Source organism: Trachemys scripta, chromosome 2 (genome assembly GCF_013100865.1).
Source record: "Trachemys scripta elegans isolate TJP31775 chromosome 2, CAS_Tse_1.0, whole genome shotgun sequence".
Taxonomy (NCBI): Eukaryota; Metazoa; Chordata; order Testudines; family Emydidae; genus Trachemys; species Trachemys scripta.
Window position 1 is genome coordinate 88,070,202 of NC_048299.1, and position 26,169 is coordinate 88,096,370.

At 42.9% G+C, this 26,169-nt stretch overlaps 1 long non-coding RNA gene across 2 annotated transcripts in view; it reads right to left on the bottom strand.

Annotated features, from left to right (window-relative positions):
- LOC117872578 overlaps window positions 1-26,169 on the bottom strand; it is a 97,692-nt gene that overhangs the window by 9,928 nt on the left and 61,595 nt on the right. For both annotated transcript variants that reach the window (XR_004644518.1, XR_004644517.1), the window contains exon 2: window positions 6,093-6,243. This is a non-coding gene — a long non-coding RNA (uncharacterized LOC117872578). The remainder of the gene's footprint in view (window positions 1-6,092; window positions 6,244-26,169) is intronic.

Here is a 26,169-nt window from a genome sequence, read left to right on the forward strand (position 1 = left end):
GTTGGGCAGCGCAGCTCGGCGGTGGGGGTGCTTGGCGGCGCGGCTCTCGGTGTGTGTGGCGGCGGGGGGGGGCAGCAGTGCAGCGCTCGGTGTGTGTGGCAGCGGGGGGGTTCGGCAGCGGGGCGGGGTTCGGCAGTGGGGATCGGCAACGCGGTGCTCTGCGGGGGGGGGGTTGGCAGCACGGCGTTCAGCAGCACTCCGGGGGGGAGGGGTGTTCAGCTGCACGGCGGTTCGCGGGGGGCTGAGGGGTTCGGCGGTGTGGCGCTTTGCGGGGGCCTGGGGGTGTTCGGCAGGGATGTTCAATGGTGTGGCGCTCCGCGGGGGGCTGGGGGTGTTCAGTGGGGGGTTCGGTGGCGCGGCGCTCCGTGGAGTGGTGGGGGGTGGGGGCACGGTGCTGAGGGTGTGTGTTATGGCAGCGCTATGGAGGGCGGCACTCTTTTTTTTTTGCTTGGGGCAGCAAAAAAGTTAGAGCCGGCCCTGCTTACAACCCTGATATTCTATGAAAATTCATCGCTTCACATCTCCACTGTACTGGGGAATATGCCTCTGAACATTGTATGTAACAATGATGCAACTGAGGACTGTGTGGCCAGAAATTCTGGTAATTTACAATGGGAAAAGGGCCTGTGTGTGATAGTGTAAGGGATTAAAAACACTAATTTAAAAAAAAAAATTGTTATTCTCTTTAGTAATATGATTCCAAAAGTCCTGGAGAGAGGTTGTAATTGAATTATAAAGTGCTTCTGGATGTTCCAGCTGGCCAGAATGTGAATGAGACACCTTGTAGTTAATTCAGCCACACATATATCCCCAGGAATCTCATCACTATGCAAAAACTCTTCTCTTAAATATAGTAGATGCTTAACTTTTAAAGGAGGCTCCTGCTGCTTCTAAAAGAGAACCGTTCCAGTGTGTCTGTGTCCAGCAGCTTCTAGTTATGTCCATCCCTTATCTTAAAGTGCAGTGTCATCACCTGATATGTTGCAAATGCGAGGGTTATGCTGCAAGTTTTCAGTGGGAATTGTGGTGCCAACAAACTCTCAGCCATCAATTTTGCCTTCGTTCTTCTGAAAAATTAATTCGTGTGGGCTGCTGTAAGATTTCTTGTGTAGTGGTGTTATGCTGACAGGAGAGAGCTCTCCCGTCGACATAATGAAACCAGCTCAACGAGCGGCAGTAGCTACGTCGGCATGAGACAGCACTGTGCACACAAGTGCTTATGGTGCCAAAACTTATGTCGCTCGGGGGGGAGGGGGGGATTCACACCCCGAGAGACAAAAATTTTGCCAACATAAGTGCTAGTGTAGACATGGCCTTAAAAAGCATCCCTGGGTATTGCCTATGCTGCTGATTGTGAAGGAAGGGCATTAGTATGGAATCAATGCTCTATCAGGGACAGAAAGGGACACTTTTACGAGTGAGGGCTCCCTCCCAGGCCCACTATTGTAATAGCACAACAGGGTTTGCATACATATGATTCTTTCTAGGATATAAGGCTGAAGAACAAGAGCCTTCAGCACTGCACCACGTACACTATTAAGTACTATTTAGTAGCAGAAGTATCCTATTACCGCACATCCTGCTAAGTTAATTATTACAGCGTTTGATTATAGCTTGTTGCAGGGTGGTCATCCCGCTCCTGTCCTGAAGGACTTAAAACAGCCCTGGGAGAGGGCTGTGGCTGGGGAAAGGCTGATTGGGGAAGCAGCCACAGCTGAGGCCATGCCCCAATCAGGCCACAACTGGCCCTATAAAAGGGCTGTGAGCCAGGAGCTCAGAAGGGACAGACTCTCTCTCTAGCTTTTGAGAGGGAAGGACCTGGCTGCCTGGGAGCTGAGCAGGGAACCTGAGGTGGAGCAGTACTGGGGGAGGGCAGAGGGAGCTGGGGAGCTCCAGCCTAGCTAAGCCATAGGCCGCAGGCCGAGTTAAGGGCCCACAAGGGTACTAGGGCTGCAGAGGGGCAGCCCAGGAATAGACAGAGGCAGCTGGTCCAAGCCCTCTTGCCGATGAGTGGTTTACAGACTGCAGTCTGCCCCAGTGAGTGGGGGGCTAGATGGAGATTGGCAGTAGCCATTGAGGTAAGGTGGGGATAGGGGGTTGGGGGCTCACCTGGGACAGGAGACCCAGAGCAAGGGGCTACTGTGGAGGACAGAACCCCTGGGCAAAGGGCACCAGGATCTGAGAAGGACATGGGAACAGCGGCAGGCGAGACACTGGCCTGCAGAGGGCGCTCCGGGCTGGAAAGAGCTAATTCCCAAGACGACCAGCAGGAGGCGCTACACCGGTAAGTCTTCGCTCCGCCACATAGCTCATTAATTTTAAATGCCATGCTGTTTTACTGCAGCCCACCTCTATTACTGTTGCCCCCTACTCCATTAACTTCTGCCTCCTCTCCCCATTTAACATAGTAGACAAAGGGGTTATTTTTGTCAGTGAAGAGGTCCCAGCCATGCACCACTGGAAGTTAGTTCACAGCCAATCAGAATGTGGTTAGAAAATCTGCAGCCAGACCCTAATAAAATTTAATACTTGTCTGTAATGTTATTCTTATCCCGAATGGCTCTCTGCCACCACAACTCTTCTAGCTCTAACCACTACAGCCCCACTAGAAGAAAGGAAATAATATTTTCCATCATCCATTCTAATTGAACAGTGATTGATTCCTGATGTTAACTATACTGTACATTCATGCACTGAATTATATCTTGCATATTAAAGTATCTGGACCACCCTTTCCAAAACGTTTTGTTGTACCATGGCTGTGTTCCGGAAAAAAGAAAAGAAAAAGGCTTTCCATTATTCTTACAAAATAATTGTTGCATTAAGTGAAAGAGACATACAATTTCCTTATGAGTGCCACTAACAATCCCTTCTCGTATTTAAACGACAAGTGTTTATTTTCAGTATATATGCTGTTTATTGCATTTCATTAAGGTTGGACAATGAAACTACACTGGCCAGTTTCCACTTTATCATCGATTTCATTTTCTGTTGTGTAAAATAAAAAAAGTTCACTGAATTGAAAAAAAAAATCACTTAAATCATTAAAACATTTATAATCTGTGTTTAAAATCTAAGGGCCAGACTTGGAATGGTGTAAATTGAAATAGTGCCAATGACTTCAGTGAGTTGGTTTTAATGGAGCTGTGCCAACTTATACTGACTAAGGATATGACCCTAAACTGGTGACCTAAAATTACTTAAGAATCCCTTTGGAAAAATATCTCAATTGTCACTTTGATTGTGAAGAAGTACAATACAGCAACTCCAGACATCTCAGAAAGAGAGAAAATCTATTGACGTTATATTCTACCACTTTTATCAGCAATACTAGCCAAAAAATAAAGAAGTAGCACACTCCCAAAACTCAGGAAACTACTGTGAAAAGTTTAGCTTGTTGACTAGGAAGTCAAGGCTTAGAGAAGGCATTAATATAAAGCAATACATATGGTTCCTGTAATGTGCTTCATTACATTGTCAGTAAGAAAACCTCACTTGATAGTGTTCCTGTCACTTTTTCCAATTTTTGAAATACGTCAAATTAAATATTTTTTATTCAGGTTTCCTACTCATATGATTACAAATGTAAAATATTTTATATCTGGATTAACTTCAAGAAGTAAAAAGGGATTCTCCAAGTTTATACCAGTGTAACCAAGAGCTGAATCTGTCTCCCTATTTAAAACAAAATAATCTATTTATCAATCTGATTAGTAATAATGCAAACACACACTGGTAGCTTGTCAATGACAGTTTTGGAGAGCTTTGTAATGCCAGTGGTTTACCAAATTAGGAAGGAAGATTTCACTTGTCTTCTACAGTGAAGTATTTAAGAAAAAAAAAAAAAAAAACCCTCACACATGACAATGAGAGAGAGGTAACATTATCTGCTAAGCAAAAGTATTCAAACAATTTTCCATCCTTTTTTCCATATTTTGGGCCATATTCTGATGTGTTCATTGGTGTTGCAGATTTGCTTTGATGTATCTAGCCAGTGATACACATTCCTTCTTTTATTTGAGTGTAATAAAAATTATATTATCAAAATGATATTTCACACATTGTACCTATCACCTGTGCACATTCCCAGTGCTGCCCACGACTGCTTAGTTTAAGACCCACTCATACCAAAATGTGAGAGATCAGATATTTTCCGTTACTACATTTTAGAGAAGAGTGAAGCAATCTAAATCTTTTTTTCACTTTTGGGACACAATGTTTAGAAGCGAAAACAACAACAACAAAAAACCAGTAAAACCCACCAGAGCATGAAAACTTGAGGGTTCAAATTCGCAAACCCTGACTGGCCAGAAACTCCCACAGACTTCAGTGGGAGTTTTGTATGTAGAGGACTTGCAGGATCAGCCCTACATTTGATTGTGCACTGTGGGATGCTTTCATGGAACGGCCATTTAACTCTTCCAAGAAAAGCATAAACTTAACCAACACCAAAAGTGGTCAAGTGCACAGATCTGAAAAAAACTACAGAGAATTTTTTCTGTAATCTTTGTCAGTCATGATTGATTGATTGATATCAATAGCACTCAAAATTTGCTTGGTGTTTTCCAAACACAGAAGGCAGCACAGTCCCTGCAACAAATTGTTTAAGATCAAGTCAGTTGCATTCCTGGCAACAAGATGGTCTTGTACTTTTAAAATACTACCTTGTCTTGCAAGAAAGAAATGTGTTTGGTGGGATTTTAATTCTTGTTTCATTTATATAACCTCAGGGTTATTCAATGAAACTCACCCTGTCAGGTAGGTGGAGTTTTTAGAGCTTTCGGAGGCAGTGTGGTCTAGTGGATCAGAAAATGGACGGTAATTCAGGAGAACTAATTTCTATTCCTGTCTCAGTCACTGTGTGACCTTAGGTAAGTCATTTCACTTCTCTGTGCTCCTTTCCTTTCCCACCCTTTGTCTGTCTTGTCTATTTACATTGCAAGCATTTTGGGGCAGGAAGTATTTTACACAGCACATAGTGCAATGCAGCCTCTAAAAATCAGGCTGCTATTGCTTTGACCAATTTTGCAGTACCTTTTTTGTTGCAAATGCTAACAGACACTTGCCCGATAGCCCTATACTCCAATGGGACTAAAAATAGTGTGAAACAGATCACAGGGAATGCAGAAGTTAGGACCCCCGTTCAGGAGAACATTTTCAGCATGTACTTACATTTCCTTCATTTCAATACAACGTAAAGAATATACTGAAGTGTTTAGATGCATCAGGACTTAGGTGCATTGGGGAAAACTTTCAAGGGTTTTCTTTTGTATGAAATACTATTTACTGAAATAATAATTATCTGCTTTTCACCCTGTGATATTCTATACAGGTAACAACCTGTATGATTCATCTAGTATGGCCCACATATAATATATTATGAAAAAGGCCACTTTTAATATTACTAATATATGATAAACAATGCCACTCACGTAATATTTACATATAAGTTACTTAAGTTTTGTTCCACATACATTTCCACAAAAGGTTTTCCCGCCATAAGTTTAATGTCTCTCTCTCTAAATACTGCCTTAAAAACAGTTTGTTACTGCATCCCTTCAGCTCCCTCCTACCACACCCTGAAACGTATGACGTAGTTTCTTCCCAGTATATGTATTTGAGATATTAACTCAAAGTCCCCTTGTTGAACAGGACACTGCCTATATGGCATCTGCGTAGAACTGCAAAATTCTCCTGTTTGTACAGTATATTACCATTCAGGTATCCAGACCTCAAAGCTCACTGCAGCTATTTATGATGGAAATATTTTGCATTCACCTCATGGTTTTTCATCTGTAGATCTCAAAGCACTTTGCATCAGGATTTAAGCATCCTTATTATAATTTTACAGATAGAAAAACTGAGGCACAGCGAAGTTAAACGGGTCACACAAAGAGAAAAAATGCCTCTTTGAAACACCTGCTAAAAAACAAACAGCCAAACGTATCAAAACACCAAACCGAGCAATACAGCAAGAAGGTTTGCACTATTTATATGAATCCATACTGTTAAACATACAGGTGCATCTAAGTAAACATGTGTACACACTTTAACATATATATCTATATTAGTACATAGAAATAGGCACTTACTTGATCAATTTCCATCAACTTGGGGAAGGCACCTGGCCATTCTATAGCCACCTTCACTGTATCAGCAGGAGGCGGCATTGTAAATGCCGCTGTTCTTCAAAGCCAGTAAAACTGGACACTAAATATTGCAGAGTCTCTCTTTCATTCACACCTGCAGGGAGGGAAAGAAAAATACAGCACAGTTCAGCCAGAATTCTAACGCTGCTTTCATTTCCTATGTATTGCCTGGCTCAGCAGGTGCATGAAAATATGTCTGTGTCAGAGAGACTGCGAATATACATATACCAAAAGCATAAACATAGAACAATGCTACCGCACACTGTACAGCTAGCCAGCCTGTTAGAAAGATGGCTGAAGCACTGGAATGTACTGTGAATAATAGTCATGCATTGGACAGTTTTAAATAGAGAAACTATTTTTAAATGTTATTAAATACGGTTAGTGAAAAGCCACAAACTACAAGGAGGCTGAACATTACATTTCACTTCTGGAGACCCAAGGAGCCTGATTAAATTTCAAAGCTTGCACTCAGCTCTCCAGAAAGAGAGATTGCCCAGGAAGTTATGGCCAGGAAACACTGTTTCTCTTAACTATAGCAATGATCTTCTATGTGTTCACAAATAGATCACTGTGCTATAGCAACCAGGATGTCAGGAGGAAGGCAGAATGCACAGCATTTTTTACACACACACACACACACACCTCTCTCTCTCTCTCTCACCTAACAGATTCGGAGAAACCCGTGCACAGAAACTCCTTTCTACAATACAAACTCAGAGCTTGAATTTCTTAGCATGTATGAATATTTATAGCATACATTTATAGCATATGTAACACTGCTCTACAGCCAAAATGCTTCTGAAATAAATGTAGTCAAACTTTACTAATTCTGGGTCACTGAGAACGAAAATGATGCTTAAAATTGTTGATTGGCTCTAGTTTTCAAGATATGCTATTGGGTCAGTATATACAACCCTTGACTTGGGAATGGCGGAGGATAAGTGAGTTATAAAGGGAAGGGATCTCAATTTAAAGCAGAAATGACTAAAATACATCTTTGACTGGATCTATGAATAAATCTATGACTGGGTTTGGACAGTACTTGCTTTTTAGGCAAAACAATGAATGATGCAATCTGAAGCTGGTATTGCGTCATACATGATATGAATTGCATCATGTTATTCCTAGAAGTCATGGATGATGCAATCATAACAAAGCTTACATCACTCTGCTGAACAAATTGCCCTATAGCAGCTCTAGAAATCATACAGTGTCGTGCTCTCTTATTTGTCAGTGTTTAATTTTGCAAAGGGACATATTTCTGTTTAGCCAAAGTGAGCAGAGATGCCTCGTACTTGTGTGAACAGTGCAGATAACTTCTGCTGTGTTTGTGGTGAAGTGACTTTTGCATCACAAAAGCGCAGTATAACCACTATGGTTAAGAAAGCCTATCACCTTTATTTTGGCTGCAAAATTGGAGATCAGGACAAGAGGTGGGCCCCACACGTATGCTGCAACACTTGTGCAACAAATCTTCGCCAGTGGTTGAACAGGAAAAGGAAATCTATGCCTTTTGCAGTGCTAATGATTTGGAGAGAGACAACAGATCATACCAGCAATTGTTACTTCTGCATGGTGCCTCCAGTTGGGAAAGGTGTGTCAAAGAAGAAAAAGTGGACTGTGCATTATCCAAACGTTCCATCAGCTATACGCCCAGTACCCCATGGAGAAGGACTGCCGGTTCCTGATGCACCAGAATCATTCTCCCTTGAGTCAGACGAGGAAGAGGAAGAGGATGAAACTTCTGTTCCTGAACCATCAATGTCACCGGACCCACATTTTCTCCCATCCTCCTCCTCCTCTGAACCACACCTCATAACACAAGGTGAACTGAATGACCTTGTCAGGGATTTGGAACTACCCAAGAGTAAGGCAGAGCTGTTGGGCTCCAGACTACAGCAGAGGAATCTCCTGGCAGGTGATGTTAGGGTTTCCATGTTCCGTGACCGTTAAAAGGATCTTGTCCCATTCTTCTTCATGGAAGGTGATCTTGTAGCCTGCAAAAACGTCGATGGTGTGATGGCAGCCCTCAACATCATTCACGATCCAGATGAGTGGAGACTGTTCATTGATTCATCGAAGACGAGTCTTAAAACTGTTTTACTGCATAATGACTATCTTTTTCCATCAATTCCAGTTGGTCATGCAGTCCATATGAAGGAAACCTATGACAACATGAAACAACTTTTGAGGTGCATAAACTATGACCAACATCAGTGGCAGCTTTGTGGCGATTTGAAGGTTGTTGCTTTCTTGCTTGATCTGCAGACTGGATACACAAAGTACTGCTGTTTTTGCTGCGAATGGGATAGTCGTGCAAGAGATTCCCACTACATCAAGAAAGATTGGCCACTCCGACAGTCATTGGAGCCTGGGAGGAAAAGTGTTCAGCATCCACCACTTGTTGAATCAAGGAAGATTTTGTTACCACCCTTACACATCAAGCTGGGTCTGATGAAGAACTTTGTCAAGGCCATTGACAAAACACAAGCAGCTTTCAAGTACCTCCGTGGAAAATTTCCAAGGTTAAGTGAAGCTAAGATAAAGGAAGGTGTCTTTGGTGGTCCTCAGATTTGTGAACTTCTCCAAGATGATGCATTTGACCATGCACTGCGTGGCAAGGAAAAGACGGCATGGAAAGCCTTCCAGTTAGTGGCAATACATTTTCTCGGAAACAACAAGGCAAACAACTACAGGTTGTTGGTGGAAAACCTCCTCAAGGCATACAAAAGCCTTGGTTGCAACATGTCACTAAAGATAAATTTTTTGCACTCTCATCTAGATTTTTTTCCACCGAACTGCGGAGCAGTGAGCGAAGAGCACGGCGAGCGATTTCACCAGGACACTGCAACAATGGAGAAACGCTATCAGGGCAAATGGAGCCCATCAGTGCTTGCAGACTATTGCTGGACAGCGACAAGAGGTGCTCCATTTAATGAATACAAGAGACAAGCAAAGAAGCGCCGAGTAGACACTGAATAGGACTAAACTATGTACATAATAGTTTTTTGCCTTTTGTTTCATAATACATTTTATTTATATAACCCTTTTGCTGATTTTTAAAGTGTTACATAAACAGGACAGGTGAAATATCATGTAAAGCAACCAAAAACACATGAAAAGACCTAGGTTTACAATTTATGATTAAAACTCTACTATCTATACAATATACATAGACATAAAATGTAAAAACTTAAATATCTTAGAAACAGTAGCCAATCAGTTGTTTTAATTGTCATATTTGAATTCAGCACATCAAATACATAATAAATAGCACATTTTATCTCTGAAGCAGACGACTTCTCAAAAATTGTAGACCAGTGTTATCAGACAGTTATATATGGTGTTGCTGCTGTGGAAAAGAATTAATATCAATAGGCTTTACAGCTAATGGCGTGAGATGTGAGTTCTGAGGGGAGGAGAACCCAACTATCAGTTGATATAGATTCTAAGCTTTATTTCTCGTTTAATTTTTTCCTTAGATGTAGTAGCAAAGATCATCTTCAAGAAAGTGAACTGACACAGAATTGTTTTCCTGAGTCTGCTGAAAGCAGCTTCAATGCCTCTACCACAGCTTAGTGGTCGCAGATCAGGGACCGGCAGTAACCAAATAATCTTTTTTCCATAACCTGCATCCTTCACCCCATCCCCTTGTATGTGACATTCACACTTGTCTGTCAAGTAGATCATTTAGATTGTAATCTCCAAGTCTTCTATATGTACTCAGTGAAGAGCCTTACACTCTTGTTGCTGCTATAAAATACATTATAAACAATACGCTTTCCAAAAAGGACCTAAAAATGGAGGGCGGTCCCCTGGAAGGACAGCACTGCCCCACCCTCCTTCACAATAGAAAGGAGAGGTGCATACATGTATAGAGACAGATACACACAGTAGCCATGAGGGTTGAGAAGAAAATATAGAAGAAGGTGGAAGTTGGGAGAATTTCAGACACCTCATAATAACAGGCAAGTACAAAAATGGAGTCCCTGAACACTCCAGTAAGAACTCCTGCACCCTCCCATACCAATCAGCTGTGAATGGGTGGATAAGCTTCTCACCAGAGCACTGCTCCACACCTCTTTGGGGGTGCTGTACACCTGCCCCGCCCCCACTCTTTTTGACTTTTCTTTCTTGAGAAGGTTTATTCTTCAGGCTAATGTCTGGGCCAGTTTTTCAAACCCTGGATGTTCTATTATTGCATACCCTAAAAGGTACTAATGGAATATTTCATGAGTGTTAACGTTTCATTGTTGCCAATGACAACAACATCAATATCAACAGCGTAACTATTACTGCATTGTCAGGGACAAGCACCATGGCAAAAACAAAATTGAAATCAAAGCAAAAAAGACAATGGTTGGGGTGGAGGGAGAATCATGAGGCTTCTTGGGGGAAAAAAATGGAGAAGTTTGGTGATATTTCTATCTAGGTACATACAGAAACCCGCTGGGGAGGTTAGAGGGATCAGGATTAAGCACAAGCAATCCTGCCATGCACCACTGGTGACAAGAGACAGAAAGATCCACTTTCTTCTAACACCACACAAGGAATTAGAAAAGTACAGACAAGAGTTATATACTGAAGTTTTTTCTCCTGCTCCCTACTTCACTGTCAAGCTTCTGCCTAAGACTTTCCCCAGCCTCCCTCTTCTCCCTGACTTCCTGTTACAGATTTAAAGAAACAAACATACCAATTTTATAAACAGGGCTGTAGAAGAAGGCATACAAAGCACACTCCCCACTCCATACTTACATGTGAACACACTTTGTAACAGGAGATGTGGGAGCAACTCACGGTACAATCTCCTCCTCTCTGCCTATGGGATTTAAAGGGAAGGCAACTCTCAGTCTGATAATCCCCTTGGGGGTCCAGCTAATTGTAAGGCCAGCCATGAAAGTTGGGGAAGTTTTGATTCATGATTACTTCTAAGCAAAACAACATAATCCAGCTGTAAATCTACAGATAACATCCACTTATGTACAAATGGGGAAATGGACCCCTGATTTTACTTTATTGAATCCTGGTCCATCTTAAACAAGCCTGTCGAGGTGTGAAAGTAAAACACACAGGTCGCCTTAACAACCGTTTTTCCCTGCCGCTGTTCTTTCTGAAACCAAATTTAGCTTAGGAAAAAAACAAGGCCCTGTGTCCAATTTATGGTATAAAAGCAAAGTCCACAGAGATTTTTAGAAAACACCTGATTTCTAATAGAAGTTGGTATAGAACAATCCCCTGCATAACCCAAATGTTGGAATCAAATCAGTTCATAAAGACAAAGGGGAATATCTTCAGCTGTTGTAAACTGATGTTTGAAAAATTATGACAAGTTAGCTCATTAAAGTGCAAATTCTAAAAGTTAAAGCTATACCATACGTTGTATATTCCTTGAAGAAAGTATGGTACATTTCAAGCAATGTATGTTGTCCTTCGGATGGTCTGCTATGTTATCTTAATGAACTCTGAAGCTGGAAATCAGAATATCCCTCATGTAATGTTGTGTTGCAAAATGCATGGGATCAGACACTTAAGCACCCAGTTTACCTGCCTGGCTCTGAGAGATTAACTCAATATACGAGCCAGTACAACATAAACTCCATGACTGTGACAGTGACTTATGAATTATCCTTATTTATTTATTTTTTTAAAACCACACATAAGCAGATTGCACATGAAACACCGGATTTTGAATTTGTAAGAGATGAGTTCCATAGGAGAATGTAAAATAAATAATATTTTGCATTTCTATTTTGCCTTCTATGCAAAAAATCTCAATGCACTTTAAATAATTAATATTTATAATTATCACTCTGTCTGTATGAAGTAGGAAGTATTATCCTTATGTTACAAATGGGGAAATAGAGACTTCAAGAGGTCATGTGACTTAACACCTACAAGAAGTCTATGTATGGCTGAGGACAGAACTCTAGTCTCCTGACTCCCACTCCTGGGTTTCATCCACCACCAAAAAAAACCCACCACATTTCCTGTCTTTCACATGAGAGAACTAGTGGTCAAATATTAGTGCAAGCTCACTTCACCAACAAGAAAATTAAAGGAGTTATGGATTCAAAACCAACTTGAATTTGAGAGTTTAATAAAGTGTTTGACGCTTTCTCAGGATGCCCACAACTGTGAGGCACCATGTTCACACACACACACACACACACACACACACACACACACTGCACCACCTGTGTGTGTGTGTGTGTGCGCGCACGCGAGAGTGTGTGTGTGTATGAGAGAGAGAGAAAGAGATTGATTTGCTGGTGCTAAACTGGGTGTCAGCTCTCTTACACCCCCCAATCTGTTAACCACTCAAATAATCTCCTCTGAGCTTTGCTAGCCCTTACTTCGCCTTGCAGGTTAACACTTGGTGTACCCCAGTCTCTGAGCTCCTCTGATGCATCACCATGGAGCGTCCAGCCCCAGTCACTGGGCACTCACAAAAACTCGGCCTTATGACAAAGATCAAGTGTGTAGTATAACTCCCAGATTTGCTATTTTCAAGGGAACAGCGTACACACAGTTTCACTGGCACAACTCAGGATCAGGTCCTTTATCACACCACAGAGATATAGTTATAATGAAAGAATCAAATTTATTATCAAAGATTAAGATACCAAGAAAGGATAATGGAAACAGAAATGATCACATATAAAAACAGAAGTATAGCACACTTCTTGGAGTCTAAACTTAAGGTTAACAGACTAAAATCCATGTCGAAAGCAATTTCTCACCCAGGACAGGTTGGGATTCCATTTTCATGCATATAATCGCACAGTGCTGTTCCTGTCCCCCAGTTATAGTCCAAATATACATCTGCAATGCGTTCCCAAAAAAGGCTTTTCTCCCCCCCCCTGCTGTTCTCCTCTGCCTGTTAAATCTGCATTTAGCTACACTGGTGCTTGTGAATGAGACAATGTTCAATTTACATTTCAACAGATGGATGAATAAACATCTCTGGTCTGGCAGGAAACCCGTTTCTCCACTCTGCTGGGGAGTAACACCTTGATACAAATTTTAAGAACACATTGTAAGCACACAGACATTAAAACACTTAAAATATCATCAGTACATACATCAATGACTAGTGTGATCCCAGCCTCCCACTGAAGATTCCACATGACACTCTTTACAGATACTATGACAGCAATGTGTTAGGTGTAGCAAGTTTGTCAGGCCTGACAGGAGTTGCTGACACAGAGTACAGGTTTCAGAGTGGTAGCCGTGTTAGTCTGTATCAGCAAAAACAACGAGGTGTCCTTGTGGCACCTTAAAGACTAACAAATTTATTTGGACATAAGCCCACGAAAGCTTATGCCCAAATACATTTGTTAGTCTCTAAGGTGCCACAAGGACTCCTCGTTATTTTTGCTGACACAGAGTAGTGAACCCTTCATCAGTTGGGACCAATGGGCCTCCTCTGTGTCACAAAGACTACATCTGCACTAGAAGCACGACAGCAGCAACTGCGCCACTGTAGCACTTCTAGTGAAGACCTCTAAGCCGACGGGAGAGAGATCTCCCTTCAGCATAATTACTTCACTTCCCATGAGAGGCGGTACCTATGTCAGTGGGAGAAGCTCTCGCTTCGACCTAGCGCTATCTACACCAGCGCATAGGTAAGTATAATTTACGTCTCTCCGGGGTGTGGATTATTCATCCCCCTGAGCAACATAAATTTAACCAAAGTAAGTTCTAGTGTAGACAAGGTCTAATTGCCTTCTATATATTTTTGATGTATAAAATATTCAAGAATCACATGGATCTGGGCCAGGTGACCACTTTGGAATCAATCCCAGAAAAGGTTTTTCCTCGGCCTTGCTCAAAGAATGCCCTGGTACAACCAGCTGAAGAAATGTGAATAAGAAAACATGACTCTTCATGTATCTCTCCAATAACGGGTAAGATAAGCACATAGTGGAGTCGCACCAAACTGTATACAAATCTGCCATTTATAAAGAGGAAGCGTGACCTGCTCTTGGGATCTTACATAACCACATCTTGTCAAATCTAATCAGCTTCCTCTGCTGAGCTCAAGAGGCCAAGGCAAACAAAAACTAAGTGGCAAATTTAGCTGAAAGGTCCCCCAGGGACCAAGTCTGATTAACAATTTTAGAAAGATAATCCAACACTAGATTAATATACCCAAGAGAGTTATTTCTGGATTTAAACTGTATTTCTGAACAGCCAACTCTGAGGAGTTGTAATATTTTCTGCTGCCTCTGACAGAAGGCAAAATAGTGCACTGAAGCCAGAGCATTGGATTTAAACTTTATATACATACAGAGGCTTTCCTGCTGCTCCCTTTGCTTTGGTTATGCTCTCAGTGCTATTCACCTCTGAACCTGAAAACACACACAGTCCCAAGAGACCCAAGTCCATAACACTCACAGATGCTTTGACACAGTGGAAGACAAAACCAATTCAGGATCAGGGTTGCAGCAGCTGAGGGGCCAGGACATTTACCTCTACGGAAATGCCCGCTCAGGGACCTTTTGCCCCTTCTCTGCCTTCACCCTGATCACTGGCATTCTAACATACCCTCTCATAAGGTCTGATCCAACTTCCACTGACTTCACTGGAAAGATTCCCATTGTCTTCGAAGGGAGTTGGATCAGGCCTGTGATTTCCAGAATAGGCCATTTCTTTGACATCACATTGACAGATCCACATCAATAATCCATTCAAGAGGAACTTGCAGTCTTCTGTGTGTTTAAAAATCACCACTTCTTCCATAATCTGTGTTTCAGGAGGGACTTGCATGAAAAGAAGGTGATTAAGTACAATGGCGGGGGGAGAATTTCTGTAGTCAATGAGACTGTTTTGGAGAGATTGAGGATGATGAGTTACATATCACTGGGCTGATTTTCAGATAATTGTATTCCTTTTTCCCACCCCCATGCTCACAGCACTCTGACTTTCCAACACTACTACATAGATCCATTCTGTGGAGGATATATGGATGTGATGGGGTGTTCACACCACACTAGCCTGGAAAGGGTTAATGACACACAGAACGGGCAAAATAACCTGATAGGCCACACCTATGGGAGGATTAGGCTTTATAAGCAATCCCTGATTGGGGCTGGCATGAGGTCAAGCAGTGAGGGCAGAAGGAGGAAACCAGCAGTCACTCTCTGGGCTTGGAGAAGTAAAGAGAGGAAACCCAGGGAGAAAGAAGTCCTAGCATCCTTGCCATGAGGAAAGGGTTTACCCAGAAAGGTGGAGAAGAAAGCCAATGGGAGGCAGAGTAAAAAGTATCCCCAAGGAAACAGAAGCGAGGTTAGAGATGGTCAGATCTTGGCTGCTGATTGTAGGGTCCCTGGGTTGCAACCTGGAGTAGCGGACAAGCCTGGGTTTTAGTACCACCCACTGGGAAGTGGCACAAGATTGTTGGAATTAGCAGATCCAGAGGAATGTTGATACCCTGGGAGGATGGACTATATACTGACCTAGACAGAAGGTTGAGTCACAAAGAAAGAGTATCCAGAGTCCTCGAGAGTAGGGCCTTGTTTACACTCGGGACTTCACAGCAATGCCGCGGCAGCGCTGTGAAGCACGAGTGTAGTCGCGCTGCCAGCGCTGCAAGAGAGCTCTCGCAGCGCTATATGTACTCCACCTCTCCGAGGAGAGCAGCATGCAGCGCTGCAGGCTCTGAGCACACTGGCGCTTTACAGCGCTGTACTCGCTGCGCTCGGGGTGGGCGTTTTCACCCCCCTGAGCGCAGCAAGTTGCAGCGCTGTACAGCGCCAGTGTAGCCAAGGCTTAAGAGAGGCTATGGAGTGAGTGAGCAACAGAAGGAGGTGCTAGACCGCACGAGGGCTGATCCCCAGCAGTGAGAGAGCCCTGTTACAATCATTCAGTCCTAAACTAGAGACAAAGGAAGGTTTCAAAGTGTGATGTAAAGGTGACAAGATATCAGATGAGCCTGTACTTTTGGGGGTGGGGGGCACTGTTTTTGTTTATGTTATGTATAAAGAAGGCCTGACAGATTGGGGACTTGAAAGAAAAAAAATTAACACCCCACCCCCCACTTTTTTTTTTTTTTACACTGAAATTCATGTCCTTTCTACTCAATGTTTCCGGGACTACTGTGTGGCTTCATAAACTACAGAATCTCAAATAGGGGTAAAAAGGCTATATTACCTCTGCAAGCATGACTGAAGTGCTGTGTCTAGTTCTACTGACAAGGATGTCAGTAAACTGGAGAAGGGTCAGAGAGGTGCCACCAGAATGATTAAAGAATTAGAAAACATGTTTCACAGTGATCGACTCAAAAAGCTCGATCTGTTTATCTTAACAAAGAGAAGGTTAAGGGGTGACTTGATCATGGTGTAGGCCTGATTCTCATTTACACAAAGAGCTTCTTTACACCACTCAGGCAGACGAAAGCAGTTTTAGTATAACTAAGGATCAAGCCAACTGCATAGAGTAAGAAGGTTGGGGCATACGTGGATCATGTCAGAGAGGTAGGGAGGAACAAGTCCATAGGGAGCTTTGCAAATCAGGAAGGCAATTTTGAATGGGATTCAAACATGAGTCAGAAATCAGTGGAAACAACAAAAGGGTGGGAGTATTTACATACAGTCCAATTTTCTGGCACAAATGTGTCTAGCTGTAGCATGTGGGACTCCCTGAAGTTTAGAGCAACTAGGGATATAGGAAGAGTATATAAAAAGGAGAAGCTATTACAGTCGAGATGCTAACTGTTTAAACTGATTTCAGAGTAATTTGTTAGTCTCTAAGGTGCCACAAGTTCTCCTGTTCTTTTTGTTTAAACTGAATTAGTTCACTCTGGCGGATCCTGTTAAGGATGAATTTTGGCTGCATTCCAGAAGATAAGACACTCGAGTTGGAAAAGAATAAGATAAAGGTCACTTACGATTCCAAAATTTCTTGCCAGAAGCAAAGTTAAGGAGTGGTGTCAAAGATGTAGTACAAAGAGGACTCTTTACCCTGGTAGAGTCTCCGAAGCATTCAGTAATGCAGGCAGGAGCTGCCCCTCAGAACAGAGAGATAGATGGGAAACAGAGATCACAGAGTGTGGGAGTCGAAGAAGGTATCAGAGTTAGGAGACAGCATGACAGGGACATAATGTCTAAGGTTGGAAAAAAGCAATCACCTGTCCTTCAGGGGAAAGGTTATATGGAGGAGAGAGATAAGTACAGAGCCAGAGGTACTCTGTAATGAATGATAGGAGGGGCAGATCCACATCACTCACCAGAAATAAAAGAAAAGAGAGATTGGTTAAAGTTAGAATCCTTACTGGAGACACCACCCTCTTGCTTCCAGCACTCAAGGAGAAGAGAGATTGATCGTAAGTATTAAAAGTCACTCTGGAATCAAGTGCCAAGAGAGAAAAAAAAAAGGTTTCTGTGACCTGCAGTATGATAATGTCAACAGCCATCTCGCAAATTGCAAAATAGCTGACTCCTGACATCATGAAGGCTATGTTTGTGGAGGTGTACTTGCCTGTGCTGTAGGTTAATATCCATTTCTCTCTTACGGCTATTGAAATCAATTCACCAAAACAGCAGCTAACATTCACAAAACCGTAGGATAATAAAAATGTAGGGCTCGAAGGGATTTCAAGAGGTCATCTAGCCCAGTCCCCTATGCTGAGGCAGGACCAAGTATATCTAGATGTGTGTTCCTGAATCCTCTGAGAGGAGCTTGGTCATTTTGGGTATGTCTTCAGGGCAGGTGAGAGTGTAACTCCCAGGCCGGCTAGACAGACTTATTCTAGTGGGGTTTGAGCTACTGTGTTAAAAATAGCTGTGCGGACATTGTGGCTTGGAGCTTGAGCTCTCAAGCCTCGAGCTCCAACCCATGCCGCAATGTCCACACAGTTATTTTTAGCATGCTAGCTCAAACTCTGTTAGCTTAAACCTGTCTAGCCAGACCAGGAGGCACACTCCCAGCTGCAGTGGGACATACCCCTTTGCAGCTAGTAGAGCAAACAACAATTTCTGATTCTAATCACTAAGGCTAAGATTTTTGTCTGTGTTATTTTTAGTAAAAGACACAGACAGGTCATGGGCAATAAATGAAAATTCCCGGAAGCCGTGACCTGTCTGTGACTTTTGCTGCTGCAGCTCCATGGTTTCCCCCACCACCATGGCTGGGAGCTGTAGGGTTCCCCCTCTGCCCACAGCAGGTGGAAGCTGCAGAGTTACCATATTTCCCAAAGAGAAAACGGGACACCCCCAGCCACTCACCCAAGGGATCCCCTTTCCCTCCCTCCACCCATGTGCAAGGCTGTCGCCCGTTGCTGGAATCCTGAGGAGGGCCCCCTCAGGAGCCTGTCACCTGTCACTGGAAACTTGCAGCGGGCCCCTGTCGCTGCTGTCACCTGCCACTGGAACCCTGCCAGGGCCCTGCTGGCTGCCAGCTCCTGAGTCCTGCAGCCCCTGGGGCTGAAGCAGAGAATGTCACGGAGGTCTCTAGAAGTCACAGATTCCATGACCTCCGTGACATAAACATAGCCTTACTAATCACTTAGTAAAAAGCTTAGCTGCTATACTAATGCAGGACAATGTCAATAACCATGCAACAATGCTCCTGTGTTCAGATAGGACAACCTACTCCTAGCACTTGGTGACTTTGGAGGTCCTGAGTGCAAGAGCTTCAACAAAACAAAAAGAGGAACTATCAGTGGGAAGCATAGCAATGACAGCACAGAAAACAACCTGACACAGTCAATATTAAATAAAAAGTTAACATGGGTTAAGGCTACATCTTTTTGTAGCAGCAGATCCAGGCATTTTAGTGTGGGACTCTCCCTTGACCACGTCCCAAATGAGAGAACCTCCCTAATCCTGAGGCAATGACACTCTAAACAAAGTCAGGTCCCAAAGTCTTGGCCTGCCCTTAATTGTAGAATGCTATTCCTTTCCAAACCCACAAACCTCTAGGGGTGAGAAGCTGTACAGCAAAGCAAACAGCCCTCTCCAAACAGTAATGTGGCTGCTGGAGGCAGCTCAAGAACAACATAGCCTGTGCCCTTCCCAAGTGACATCAAGGAGTATCCACTCAAGAATGCTGCCGCCTTTAATAACAGCTCAGGCTGTGAGACTTCAGAGGTTAGAATCAAACCCTTCTCTTCTATGATAAAATTCTGTATGATCACACAAGCCAGGATTGCAGGTCAATAGTTCACTGAGTGGTCTCCTAATTTTTCTTTTAAACTAACCTCAATATTACAAATCTTGATTGGCCCTGGGGGGAAAAGTGATGGAGTCACTTCACCACTCTGTGCCTCAGTTTCCCCTCTACACAATGGAGATAATGATACTGACCTCCTTTGTGAAGGGGAGGGATAGCTCAGTGGTTTGAGCATTGGCCTGCTAAACCCAGGGTTGTGAGTTCAATCCTTGAGGGGGCCACTTGGGAATCTGGGGCAAAATCAGTACTTGGTCCTGCTAGTGAAGGCAGGGGGCTGGACTTGATGACCTTTCAAGGTCCCTTCCAGTTCTAGGAGATGGGATATCTCCTTTGTTTGTTTGTTTGAAGCATTTTAAGATCTATCGATGAAAATCTTGATATGATAGCTAGGTATTATTATGATTACTTCTGTTTCATCAATGACTATTTTTTGATGAAAGAACAAAAGTTGTTAGCATATACTTTCTGTTTTGCTGGTTATCTAGTTTCTTCCTTTTTAAGAGTTATAATTACAAACGTCCCCCACACCCCAACTACCACTATAGTTAATGGAGAGCAACTGATGAGGGCAGAGCTATGCTTCCCTGTCTCCAAAACTGGCTGAGGTTTCTGCTATAGTGTCTCAGGAATTATGATTAGTTTTGCCAAGAGTGCTCAAAACAGTCAAAGTTTCCAAACTGGCTGATCAAGGAACCAAAGAACCCCTCCTCCCGCACTCGAAATTACAGTCAGAACATTGAGGACTAGATTGTGCCAGCACATTATTCTGAAGAGTTACTTGTGGCAATTTCCCTCTCAGAAGCCAGAACGTTAATCACTGATTGCTAGTACAATTCAACTTGGATCAAAACAATAAATTAATACGAACCAGCTCTTGTTATACCTTTACATATAATAAAAACAAACAAAGTGTAAATGATTTAGTCTATTATTCTCTTGATTTCAAGTACGGTTACGACCAAATTTTACCTGTTTAGAACTTAAAAACACTGTACAGGACACACAGCCCTCTACAGGAGCAGATAAGAGTGACAGTGCCCTTGATTTACAATGGTAAGTATGTGTTTTGAAATTATTATAAAATAGTAAAAATCTAGCCCCATGATCGTTGAATGTTAACAATATTTTAACATATACATGACTGCCTAGAATTTCACCCTTTGCCTATGCTGCCTACCAAACTGAAACCCTTCTGCTCCAACAGCACAGGACTCGGCCATTTGATCTACAGGAGAATCTCCATAAGCTGTACAAAGATTTATGATAGATTGAGCTTTGGGATTCCATTCAGGAGTGGGAAATGATGCACACGCACCCACGACCTCTCACCAGCTTATTATAATACATTTAATTAAATCTAATAGTAAAGACAAGAGTATTTGGACAAAGTCTTTGGATATTTTTAGTATCAGAGGGGTAGCCGTGTTAGTCTGAATCTGTAAAAAGCAACAGAGGGTCCTGGGGCACCTTTGAGACTAACAGAAGTATTGGGAGCATAAGCTTTCGTGGGTAAGAACCTCACTTCTTCAGATGCAAGTAATGGAAATCTCCAGAGGCAGGTATAAATCAGTATGGAGATAACGAGGTTAGTTCAATTAGGGAGGGTGAGGTGCTCTGATAGCAGTTGAGGTGTGAACACCAAGGGAGGAGAAACTGCTTCTGTAGTTGGCTAGCCATTCACAGTCTTTGTTTAATCCTGATCTGATGGTGTCAAATTTGCAAATGAACTGAAGCTCAGCAGTTTCTCTTTGGAGTCTGGTCCTGAAGTTTTTTTGCTGTAAGATGGCTACCTTTACATCTGCTATTGTGTGGCCAGGGAGGTTGAAGTGTTCTCCTACAGGTTTTTGTATATTGCCATTCCTGATATCTGACTTGTGTCCATTTATCCTTTTACGTAGTGACTGTCCAGTTTGGCCAATGTACATAGCAGAGGGGCATTGCTGGCACATGATGGCATATATAACATTGGTGGACGTGCAGGTGAATGAGCCGGTGATGTTGTAGCTGATCTGGTTAGGTCCTGTGATGGTGTTGCTGGTGTAGATATGTGGGCAGAGTTGGCATCGAGGTTTGCTGCATGGGTTGGTTCCTGAGTTAAGAGTTGTTATGGTGCGGTGCATGGTTGCTGGTGAGAATATGCTTAAGGTTGGCAGGTTGTCTGTGGGCGAGGACTGGCCTGCCTCCCAAGGTCTGTGAAAGTGAGGGATCATTGTCCAGGATGGGTTGTAGATCACTGATGATGCGTTGGAGAGGTTTAAGCTGAGGACTGTAGGTGATGGCCAGTGGAGTTCTGTTGGTTTCTCTTCTGGGCCTGTCTTGTAGCAGGAGGCTTCTGGGTACACGTCTGGCTCTGTTGATTTGTTTCTTTATTTCCTTGTGTGGGTATCGTAGTTTTGAGAATGCTTGGTGATGATCTTGTAGGTGTTGGTCTCTGTCTGAGGGGTTGGAGCAGATGCGATTGTACCTCAGTGCTTGGCTGTAGACGATGGATCGTGTGGTGTGACCGGGGTGGAAGCTGGAGGCATGAAGGTAGGCATAGCAGTCGGTGGGTTTTCGGTATAGGGTGGTGTTAATGTGGCCATCGCTTATTTGTATGGTGGCGTCTAGGAAGTGGACCTCCCGTGTAGATTGGTCCAGGCTGAGGTTGATGGTGGGGTGGAAGCTGTTGAAATCATGGTGGAATTCTTCCAGGGTCTCCTTCCCATGGGTCCAGATGATGAAGATGTCATCAATATAGCGTAGGTAGAGAAGGGGCATGAGTGGACGAGAGCTGAGGAAGCGTTGTTCCAGGTCAGCCATAAAAATGTTGGCATATTGTAGGGCCATGCAGGTGCCCATAGCGGTGCCACTGGTCTGGAGGTATATATTGTCACCAAATTTGAAATAATTGTGCGTGAGGATAAATGGACGCAAGAGGATAAATGGACACAAGTCAGATATCAGGAATGGCAATATACAAAAACCTGTAGGAGAATACTTCAACCTCCCTGGCCACACAATAGCAGATGTAAAGGTAGCCATCTTACAGTAAAAAAACTTCAGGACCAGACTCCAAAGAGAAACTGCTGAGCTCCAGTTCATTTGCAAATTTGACACCATCAGATCAGGATTAAACAAAGACTGTGAATGGCTTTCCAACTACAGAAGCAGTTTCTCCTCCCTTGGTGTTCACACCTCAACTGCTATCAGAGCACCTCACCCTCCCTGATTGAACTAACCTCGTTATCTCCATACTGATTTATACCTGCCTCTGGAGATTTCCATTACTTGCATCTGAAGAAGTGAGGTTCTTACCCACGAAAGCTTATGCTCCCAATACTTCTGTTAGTCTCAAAGGTGCCACAGGACCCTCTGTTGCTGGATATTTTTAATGATCTGATGATTGCCAGGGTTAGTATTTTGAGAAAGGTAACATCATTTTGTGAAGTTGCTTGGGAGTGAAACCACTGTAATTCTTGGTTTCTGAGTTTAGCTTTCCCCATTTAAGTCTTGCTATTGCATGTAAAGGAAATCACTGTTTGCTCAACACCACTCTCAGAAAGTCCAGAAGCATTTCAATTGCATTTCAAAATGAAGTTTTCAGCTGAAGTGGGCATGTCTGAGCTTCGTAAGGGATAATAGCGGCTTGTTGAAAAATGGTGTAATTGTGTGAAAATGGATGAAAAGGTGCAATATGATGAATTGTGAACCAGTTTCCCTCTCATTTCAGTATTAGTTTAACATCAGAAGGTCTCTACTGGTCAAACAATAAATATGTTGTTTAGCTATTAAACAAACTATTTGGAGCAGGACAGAAAACTCTTTGCAACCTCCAGCAGTGGGCTCCCTTTAAGATAAATAAAGTCACCTTGCAGCAAAATGGTAGCTCACAAGCTTCAGTCTGCTTTTATTTTTATTTTTTTTAAATACCCAAAACACATAAATACTATTCACAGTTTGCAAATGGGATGCACGAGAGTTTTCACAAAGCTGCAGTGAACATCTCTACTAGAACAATACTCCACTTTCTTTTTCAGCACCACATTGACCTTAAAGGCAAATCACATGCCATGCTCGTGGGACCATGGAAATGAGATATTAGTCTTTTGGGGGGCCTGCTATTCAGAAGTGCCAAATACCCACAACTCCCATTCAAGTCACTAGACTTAGCACCTTTGAAAATTAGGGCCTGAGTGTATCTTCCTGCTAGTGTAAAATTGTTCCTCGCTATATATTCTCCAGTGCTTTGTCCAGTAGTTTTAAACGATTGCTTCGAAGACTACTCCAGTCCAATGTCTCCACTTAAGACATTTTTCATGATAGTCAACCTACAGGCCAGATTTTCCATTGCTCTTTCCTGCATTGGGCATAGGAAAGGGGTGGGGGTAAAGTAAGGGAGATAAAAAGGTAGTTTGAAGCCACCTTTGCATCTCCCAAATTCTGGGCTGGGCAGTGGACCTGCCTGGCCCCAAGACTGCTCCAAGTCCATGGCTGGTAAAGAACAGCCAGAGTGCAACATACGGCAGGCAGACCTCCTTCCGTGCCTGTCCTGCCCATTACTGGGGGCTGTGAGGAAGCCCACCAGAGGGTTATTATATGAACTCTATGCCAGGTACAAAACCCACCTTCTGACAGGGGATTTGTGGGCCCTGAACAGGGGCGACATAGGACAGAATCTGGTCCTACATTTTAAAAACAATTTTTTTTAAGTCTGCAGTACTGTATTTGTGAAACATATAAACACCTTGAAGTGTATAAATAGTGCATTGCCTGTACAATTTTGTTACTCTGAACAAATACAATCATGCAAATGCATTTAATGCCGAGTGTAGGATAAACTGAGGAATAGTGATAAGTTGTATGTTGGTAAGTGACAGGTCAATCGCTTTCCTCACTGCAACAAAGTCATCGGTGTATTCCTTCTATCTGACCTTATGCGGTTTCTTACTTTTCATGTGTCTCATACAGTTATTCATCACCTTACCAGCAGATTGCTAAAAACAGACAACAATGTTTGTTCACAAAGTGATAAGGCAAAAACCAACTGAAAACAAACCTTATGCCCATCAGCCTCCAAGCTTCCTTTTCTCCACAACACTGATACCAAGAACAAATATCAAGCATCCTCAGTAATTATACATGTCAGAACTCTATCTAAATGGATAGGAAGTTGGGCCAGTGCTTAGAACTTTAGCCTGGGATCTGGGGAATCTTGCATTCTATTTCCTAACCTGCCACAGGTTTCTTGCATGATCTTGGACAAGTCACACAGCCTCTCCAAAATGGGAATAGCAGCACCGGCCGATGTCACAGGCATGTTGTGAGGGTAAACACATTAAAGATTGTGTGGCGCTCAAATACTACAATCATGCACCTCGCTGGGAACACACAACATGAGCACTATGAGATACTGCACTGGCTGCCTAGTGGTTTCTGGATAGAGCTTAGTGTGTTAATTTTGCTATATAAAGCCCTAAGGGTATGTCTATACTGCAAAAAAACACTGCAGAAAGTCTCAGAGCCCAGCTCAACTGACTTGGAACGGGGGGGGGGGGGGGTTAAATATAACAGTGGGCTCGGGCTGGGGGTGGCCTCAGAGCCTGAATGTCTATTCTGCTAATTTTAGCCCTGCAGTGCAAGCCCGAGTCAGTTGACCCAGGCTCTCAGACTCACATTTGGGAGGGGGCGTCTTCCTGTGTAGATGGACCCTAAATGGTTTGCCCAGCTGATAAAGTGCCTGTCTCCCTGTATCTCACGACCATGAGTGAGATCAACCGATGGTCAAGTTTGATACACATCATCAAAAGAAAGCCAGGGTAGCAACTAAAGTTTTCTTCATGAGGAGAACTAATCAAAACAGTCTGCATTTTGTTGACCTGAAGACTATGATACACTAGTCGTGTATTAGGGAGGCTTCTGAGGCGTGATCAGGGAGCAGGATTTTGGGTGGAATGAGAGCAGCTATAACAGTATTTTGTTGCTGAATTTACTCATATTTTAATATTTCCAATTATATTATTACCCCGTTGAATGATGTTCCTATTGGTTGGAAGTTTAATTGCCATCAGGACACCTGGGGAATGTGTCTAGGTGATTTTTTTACACTTGAAATCATAACAAATAAATGTCCCAGGCAAAGTGGAGGAAGCCCCATTAGTGGAGTTGTTTAAGATTAGACTAAAAAAGCACTGAAGGGAACAAGTCTGGACTCTCTAATTTCGATGGTTCTTCAAATAAGCTGTTTCTCTCCCACCTCCAGAGCATCTGAGGCACAGGAAGATGAATCTGAGCCAATCAAAATGCAAATATTCCATCATGGCCCAGCGAGCAACTGTCACATGCCTATTAGCCATGTTCTTTGCTCTACTTTAATTTAGTTTTTAAGCATTTGGTATGGATGGCCTTACAATTTATGTCTTGGTTACTGAACATTGTCATAGGCTAAGTGTCTCCCACTTAAAAAAAACTGTCACCTGGCTCTTCAACTCGGCGGTCATTATTGGCAACTGTCTCATCTTCAGCACAGCATATTTAACAGCAGACCATTATTTTGTGTCGGTACCTCTTTCCCACACCAAGTGATCTCTTAATTATAAACTGAAATTAGTGCACGCTGTTGCCTATCCCCACCCTTTTGCTTTCAGTTTTTTAACATACTGTAGTGGAAATACAGACGTTGAAACAGACAGCCCCATGGTAGGAAAGGTTGTCTGTTGTTTTGAAAATAGAAATACCACAGCAAAGACCAAGTTGTAACAGCAAAAAAATGACAGCAACATTTTCTTATATAAGGTTATAGAAAAAACTGATCCATGCTTCTTGCAAGAGGATGCATCCGTTCACAACAAAATGAAATGAACTTTACTCA